At 38.7% G+C, this 7,813-nt stretch overlaps 1 protein-coding gene across 1 annotated transcript in view; it reads right to left on the bottom strand.

Moving 5' to 3' along the window:
- LOC134865819 (guanine nucleotide-binding protein G(I)/G(S)/G(O) subunit gamma-12) overlaps positions 1-7,632 on the bottom strand; it is a 61,493-nt gene extending 53,861 nt beyond the window's left edge. The window contains exon 1 of the mRNA XM_063885554.1: positions 7,284-7,632. The gene's annotated coding sequence lies outside the window, so the exon portion shown is untranslated. The remainder of the gene's footprint in view (positions 1-7,283) is intronic.
- Positions 7,633-7,813: the final 181 nt, after the last annotated feature.

Raw genomic sequence — 7,813 nt, forward strand, 5'->3', positions numbered from 1 at the left:
ACGTGACGGTGACACTTGGCCATCTTCATAATCCCCAAACACCAACAAGCGCTCCGGTCCCAGCTGTGTGCTTCACTTTTAATGTCCCTGTTTTTGCAGTGTTTTGATTATGCAGCGCTTTTGGTAAACGCATTAGGTGAGGTTGTTTTTCATTTGCATGTGTTTTGGCAAATTTTTGGTTTTATATCTGCATTGTTTTTGAAAGCGCCGTTCTCCTATTGGAAATGTTGCGGCCGTTGTAGTGTGTTTGCACCTGTCGGCCACTGTACGACTACAGGTAAGTTGCAGTAGCTTTTTCTTGTTTACTGTGAGGAGACTTAAAATCATTTAAAGGTCTTCTATTATTCTATATTGTAGGGCCATATCTATACAAAACATGTCTGTGAAGTGTTTTGCTCAAAATACCAAACAGATCCTCCATTGTAGCATGCCTCATCCCCCTCTATCTCAGCCATGTTCCTGAAGTGCTGATTCTGTGACTGTCGCTTTAAATTTGAGCTGACCTGAAGCTGGCCACGCCCCTTTGGAGCGTCATGCAGCTCTCTCTCCTCTGTGAAAGTGTTTCTACCAGGAGAAGATACTCAGCTAAACGCTGCCGTGATTAAACCTCATATTATGTTCCAAACCACATCCAGCATTATTTCTGAAACACTTCTCAGTGTTTACCACTAGAACAGAGACATTATATGTATTATATAAACAACAACTCTAAGTCCCTCCTGCAGACATCCTGCTGAACACACACACACACACACACACACACACACACACACACACACACACACACACACACACACACACACACACACACACACACACACACACACACACACACTGCGGAGGGGATTCAGCTGGCACCTGGAGTGAGTTAGCATTTACAACTTCCGGTTCCCTCGTCTCAGAGTCAGTGGGATTTCTCCGTAAGATTTTTGGAAAATAGCACAAAATAAGGTCTGTGGTTGACACAAACGTAAGATCACCCCCACTGGTGATTTTTGAAGAGTTTACGTGTCTGAAAAACGATGGTTGCTAACAAGTTGCTGAATAGGACTACAGAAGTTGTCGAGGACTACTGTACGTCACTACGCCGATAACGTAAACACTCCGGCTAAATTTGTTTTCCCCTGTTCTGCTTGAAGTACGTCTACTTAATCTCAGTGTGGCTAAAAAGAAAAGCTTTGTAAAAATATGCAAGCGCATGAAAGTCAGTTGAAAGGATCTTAAATTGGCGTGACGTTGAAGTCGTGCGACCCTGCTGTACTCGTCTGTAGTTTGTTTATAGCATAACGTTAGCATTTCGCTTCTGGTGATTACCTTTATGCTTCGAAAACTATAAAAGTAGGGTAGAGATGTGGAGATTATCCGGCTGAACAAAACGTGCATTTATCAAACAGGTTTGTTTTCCACAGATCTTATTTTTTACAATAATACAAAATCCTACAGAGAAATTGCATTGCTTTTTTGTCGAGGGAACCCATGCGCAGATAACTTCTGGGTCGGTCTACAAAAATACGTCATCCTGTGACGCTCTATATGGCGGACGATAAATTGGGATGTGTCAATTGGGGGGGACGTTACCAGGGGTTCAGTGTAAAGCCAGCCCACATTTCAGTTATAACCTCATAACCGAAGCAAATCTGGATCAGCTCGTTTGTACCCCCATGTAGAGATGTGGGTAAGGAGGAAAAGAGAGAGGGTTGTATTTTCTGACATTTCGTGAGTCTCCTTACACACTGGGGACACATATCTATGTATGAAAGACATCAAAAAGTGCATTTTGCATAATAGGGGACCTTTATCACAAAGTTTTTTACCAAACTAAATGAAACTGATTCCTCCTGATCCACACAGAACAGTGATAAGTTCTGTAGCTGTGAGCAGGTAGAAGTAGTTTGAAAGCAGCTGGATTATATTGCATCTTGTGTGGGTGGAGACGCCATTTCTACCTTTCTGTTTGTCAACTGTCTCTTCCTCTTAGACTGACAAACAGAAGCTAACTTCAGTGTGAAGGCACAAAAGGAGCAGAGAGAAACCATAGCAATGAATGACCAAAACTTTTGACACATTTAGATGAATGAGGGGAAATCTGAGATGGTTGCTGTGACAACACTTACTGCTTGGTTTTGAAAAAATGTATATCTAAGCTTGATGTCTGGTGACTTCCTGAAGCAAGCAGTGAAGAAACTAGCATGGTGCCGAGGCGTTTCATTCCCCTCAGTTAATGTTCAAATCACCACGACAAACAAATTAAAGTACATGAGCGAGCGTTTCTGCTTTGAGTTCAATAGGAAATGATCCAGTTACCAATGGTGTTTCATGAAAGCACGTCTCTGTTGCCAAACCAACAGATGGGTGTGACTGTACATCCGCAAAGTCACCACCACTCCTCTGAGCATCTGCTACTGCGGAGGGAGGAATTCCAGCTAACCACTGCAGGCCTCGTGACAACAACAGGCACTATGCACAGCGCACACACACACACACACACAGACAGACAGACAGACAGACAGACAGACAGAGAGACACACACACACACACACACACACACACACACACACACACACACAGACAGACAGACAGACAGACAGACAGACAGACAGACAGACAGACAGACAGACAGACAGACAGACAGACAGACAGACAGACAGACAGACAGACAGACAGACAGACAGACAGACACACACACACACACACACACAGACACACAGACAGACAGACAGACAGACAGACAGACAGACAGACACACACACACACACACACACACACGTCCAACACCTCTACAGAGTGTTGATATTTTTATTGGTGATATGTCCAGAGTAAAAATTATATTAGATAGTGGTGAGACATCTTACTTCTGTGTGTGTGTTATGTATTTCTACTCTCTTTTGTATGGTATGACTGCATGTCAAGCTGGATAATAAAATAAATGAAAGTTACACAAAACTGAAACGTTCACTTTAATTAAATGTATTATATCAACAGGTTGCACATAACTATATTAGGTTAGTTGAAAGCAATAATATTAATCCAGATAGGTTCAACGTAATATTACTGGTTTCAACCAACCTAATACAGATCATGTGCAACCTGTTGACATAATACATTTAATTAAATTCAACGTTTCAGTTTTTTCAGTGTATGGACATGCATTCTTTCTTCATGTTTTATGAAGTTACTAGTATGCAGCTGTTGTCTAATAATAATTTATATTTTAAATACTAGCATAGCAGTACTTAAAAGCCAATATGAACGTTTGAGTATCGATAAAAAACTAAAAGGTACTGGAGCGTCTCTAATAGCTCTGTGTATTTCCTGACGGTTGATAAATGTAAATTAACTCCCGGTATTTTATCATATTGCCATGTTGTTCTTCTCAAAATTTGAAATACAGTTTATTTATTCTTCATTACGGTACAGCTGTTGTGTGTCTCTAACAGTTGTTGTAACAGAATGTTGGCTTTGTTTGTTAAATGAACAAAGAACTAATTATTAGCTCTGTTTGTTGTCTTTTCTTGATTAATATATTAGTTGTTTTGTTCATAAATTGTAACAAATAATGAAAGTGTCGTCCAAGTCCTAATCCAGAGATATTCAGTAGTAGATTTTTGCTTGAAGAAACTAGTTCATTAACACATATTTTATTCATTTATTTTATTTTATTCGAGTTTTGGTTAGAAGATGTTAAGATCTCTTCAATTAGATGCTCATTAAAATCCTGGCATTGTCAACTAACTAATGATCTGATCAAGTAAAGACTGACTGCTACAAAACATTTTTTATTAATGTTGAACAAACCGACGGTTATTTTCTAAATTATTTTTTTATATAGAACATTTCAGAAAATATCAAACAACTGCATGTTATCATTTCTAAGAGAAGGTGGAAACACCCCTAAGATATTCTATTTTCCAATTGTTAAACAAGAAATATGATCGATCGACTAATTGGTTCCACTCTAAACTGTTTCAAAGAGTACACAACATTTGCATGACAGGACTATTTAAGTGTCGATGAGTGTGTGGAAACAGGGTGTGATGTACTCTTTACTGATGTAAAAACATGTACTTTAAAAGGTCACTTTTAGAAACATATACTTAAGTTCTGCATCTGTGAGGTGGAGAGATTATGGGAAGCACTCACTTACAAGCCCTGTAAGGAAGTAGTAAGTTCACTCTAAACAGACCGAAGCAAGTACACAAGGCATGTACGCACACACTCGTATTTCAACAGAGTGTGTAGAAAGAGAGAGTTGTGCAGAATCCACAGGCCACTCTAAGAGGAAACAGATCCTGAAGAGAGGTTCAAGCCTCCCTGCCTCTTCCTCTAGTCAGACAACACGGGGCCGCAAAGCTGCCGATCGTGTCTGGCAGCATTCTGTCAGAGGACAGGAACAAAACACACGTCCACAGCACACGCCTATCCAATCAGCAGGGTGCAAAACTAGCAGCAGGAATATGAAAGTGGATGGTTAGGCTGCAAATACTGATTTCTTTCATTATAGAATAATCTGCTAATTAATTTATGGATTTCTCAATTCATTGTTAGGTCTTTAAAATAGCAGAGAATATTTTTAAATATCCAAGAGGAAGAAAATGTTGTGAAGTATACAAAAATATAAATATATATATATACAAAATAGTTGTATTTTTCTGTCAGTTGACAAACGGTTGCAGCTCTAGTGGTTGGTAGGTTTGCTTGACTCACCAGGCTCAAAAAACCAAAGCACCCACCCCCCCTCCTGTTACGAATCAATTCACATGCATCACACGTCACGTTAAATCCTGCCAGCAATCTGGGCGAGCCTACAAAGCTGCTAGAGAGAGTTTACAAACGCACACGTCTCAGGAAGTATTATTTGAGGAACCGCGGTGCTCCATCCATTCAAATGAGAAAAAGGAAATGAAACATTCTTGGGAATAAAATACCACTGAGTGTTTGTTTGGAATCGCAGCAGACAAGCTCATGATCAGACCTGACAGCATTACACAAGGCTGCTGTTCATGGACGCCGTCATCTTCATTTCTAATAAAACAGCATGAAGCTTTTGATGCTAGGATCTCTGAAGTTGATTATTCGTGATAATACTTAGTTTATAGGTGGAATTACTTATTTCCGGTTAAGTTATGAGCGCATATCTCAAAATACAGATATGAACCTGAGAATCAGCTAAATATGTGCTCTTTAAAACAATATATAAAGTGGTGCTTTTCTATGATTATTTGGTCAGAAAACACACATTTGCCTTTATTAGACATTTTTGACTTGGACTTTATATGAATATACAAGTGTTTTAACTGTATTACACATTTTCCTTCTAACATTTTTATACATTTTTTTTATCTATATTTTTATTTATCTTTCATTTGATTTTTGTCTTAAATGGGGAGTTGGGGAACAGCCCTAGAAAAATCTGTGTTTCCTAAAGTCCAAGATCTATAAGATATTAGATTTACTGTCATAAAGGAATGAACACCTCCAGAAAACTGTCACTCTTCAGATGCTGGAATCAGAAAAAATACAAACTTTTTCCCCCTTAGAACCGATTAATTGCCAAAAAAGCAAAAAAACAAGACTAAATTAAAAGTTGACAACTGATGGATGTATCTTCGCAGCTCTAGTTTATCTCGGTATGTTGGTCTGATCTCTGAGCCACTTCCTCTCGGCCAGTGCCTGTCTTGCGGCTGTTCACTCCTTCATAATAAAACTTAATGGGTGTCACACCAAAACCAAACCCTTGTCATCAGCGTGAAGGCAGGGAGTGTGTGATCCTCTGCTTCCAGTGTGTACTGTGACCCACTCATGCTGATGGGCGTTGAGAGAAGGCTTTGATGGCGGTGAATGGGGTACTAATGACTTGGCCTTATGAATGGCCGGTCTGTATTCTGTCCTCCTCATGGATAGAGCTGCTGATGCTCACGGCTTCATGTCAACATCTCAGCCACTTCAACCATCACATCATCTAATTGTAAGACTACACGGGCAGTGTTGCAAGCGATTACCTATTGCATAATCGACTAATGTGAAGGAAGTGGCTAGTTTAGGTATTTTAACATGTTTTTCTGAAGTCACAGCTAACCACATTTACTTTAACTTTAATATGAAAACATGTTAATTTGTATTTATTTATTTTTATTAGGTATTACAAAGTCCAGTAAAAGTCAACTCTATTGTCAATCTTTAAGTTTGTGTGTGCAGACAGAGATCGAAATACTGTTTCCCACAATCCCAAGGATTTTAAAATACAAATAAATATATGTATATGTATATATATATACATACATACACCCTGTACACCCACGTATATATATATATATATATATATATATATATATATACATAATCAAGATAGACACATATATACATGTTCTTCAACTTCTAATGTTCATATAAAGATTTGTATTCTATACTTGTATTCATCTTTTGTTTTATTTATTTTACCTGAAAATAAACATAATATCTTCACTTTAAAATAAGAAATAAATTGGTGCTTTTTTATGATTATTTGTGGAAAAACACAGACCTCTTTTTTTGTACATTTTTACTTAAACTTGTGGGTTTTTTTTATTACACATGTTTTTCTTTGACTTTGAATGTTTGTATTTTAAATATTTGTTGTTGTTTTATCTTGTTTTTATTTTATTCTTGAATGGGTTGTTTAGTGTTTTCTAAAGTCCAAGATGACATCCTCAAATAGCTTTTTTCACAACTCAAGGATAATTGAGTTTGCTGTCATAGAGGAGTAAATAAACCCAGAACATAGTTTATTTTAAGGTGCTGGAATCAGAGCATTTATACTTTCTTTCCTCTAAACTCATTAATTATTTATCATAATAGTCGGACATTTATTTAAAAGTTAATTAATGGGTTTATCTATGCAGCTCTTGTGAAGGAAGTGGCTAGTTCAGGTATATAAAAGTGCTTTTCTGTTCTGGAATAATCTATTTTGCTTTTTCAAAATAAGTCATTATGTGACTAACACAGTAGGTGGGGCCTGTTGGGAATAAACAGGGCAGGAGGCCCAGATAGCACTGAGTAAACTCAATCTATCACCTGTTGAATAGTATATTAATGAAGCATAATATTAATGTGTGTGGTCACCAAAGTAACAGGTAACGACATTTAAACTATGTTAGGTAAACTGTGGTGCAACCTAAGTGTTGCGGATGAACACTGTGAAAGCTGGCAGCAATGACAGCAAATATGTCTCCAAGTAGAGCAGACCAACTGCTGCTTCAGGTGAAAAGCTGTTAATGTGACAGTTTATCGACACATGGCAGTCTTACCTGGCCGAGGTAGTATAGTCAGGTCCTGCCGTGTGTCCTTTCACTGGAGCCGAGCTGTATCCGTCAACAGACTGGGAGGAGACCTTTCCCTGTGCCGTGTCGCTCACCGCGCAATGTCACAACTCCACTAACGTGTTTACACCATAGACTGTCTCTGCATGGACCAAAGCTGCGACTTCAAAGTAGTGCCGCTTCAACTTTCTGCTGACGGGTGGTGCTAATACTTAATTCCGTTTACTTTTCTTCCTTCTCTAGGACACCAGTCGCCCCCCTCTCCTTTCCCTTTCCTCTGCCACTTGGACGCTTTGCGACGAAACAGCTGAATTGAGTTGGGGAGGAGAGGCGGACCCAGGGAAACATTGACGGATGTTCACAGCATCAAGCTAGTGCCTGTTTGAATACTACTTCCTGATAAGGTTTTCAAAATAAACCTTCGGTTGATGGTATTGAAACTTTTAGGCGAAATTAAACGGACTGTATTCTAGTACTGCAAATACCATAATACCATAACACTGACACTGAGGTCAATA

Source organism: Eleginops maclovinus, chromosome 6 (assembly GCF_036324505.1).
Source record: "Eleginops maclovinus isolate JMC-PN-2008 ecotype Puerto Natales chromosome 6, JC_Emac_rtc_rv5, whole genome shotgun sequence".
NCBI lineage: Eukaryota > Metazoa > Chordata > Actinopteri > Perciformes > Eleginopidae > Eleginops > Eleginops maclovinus.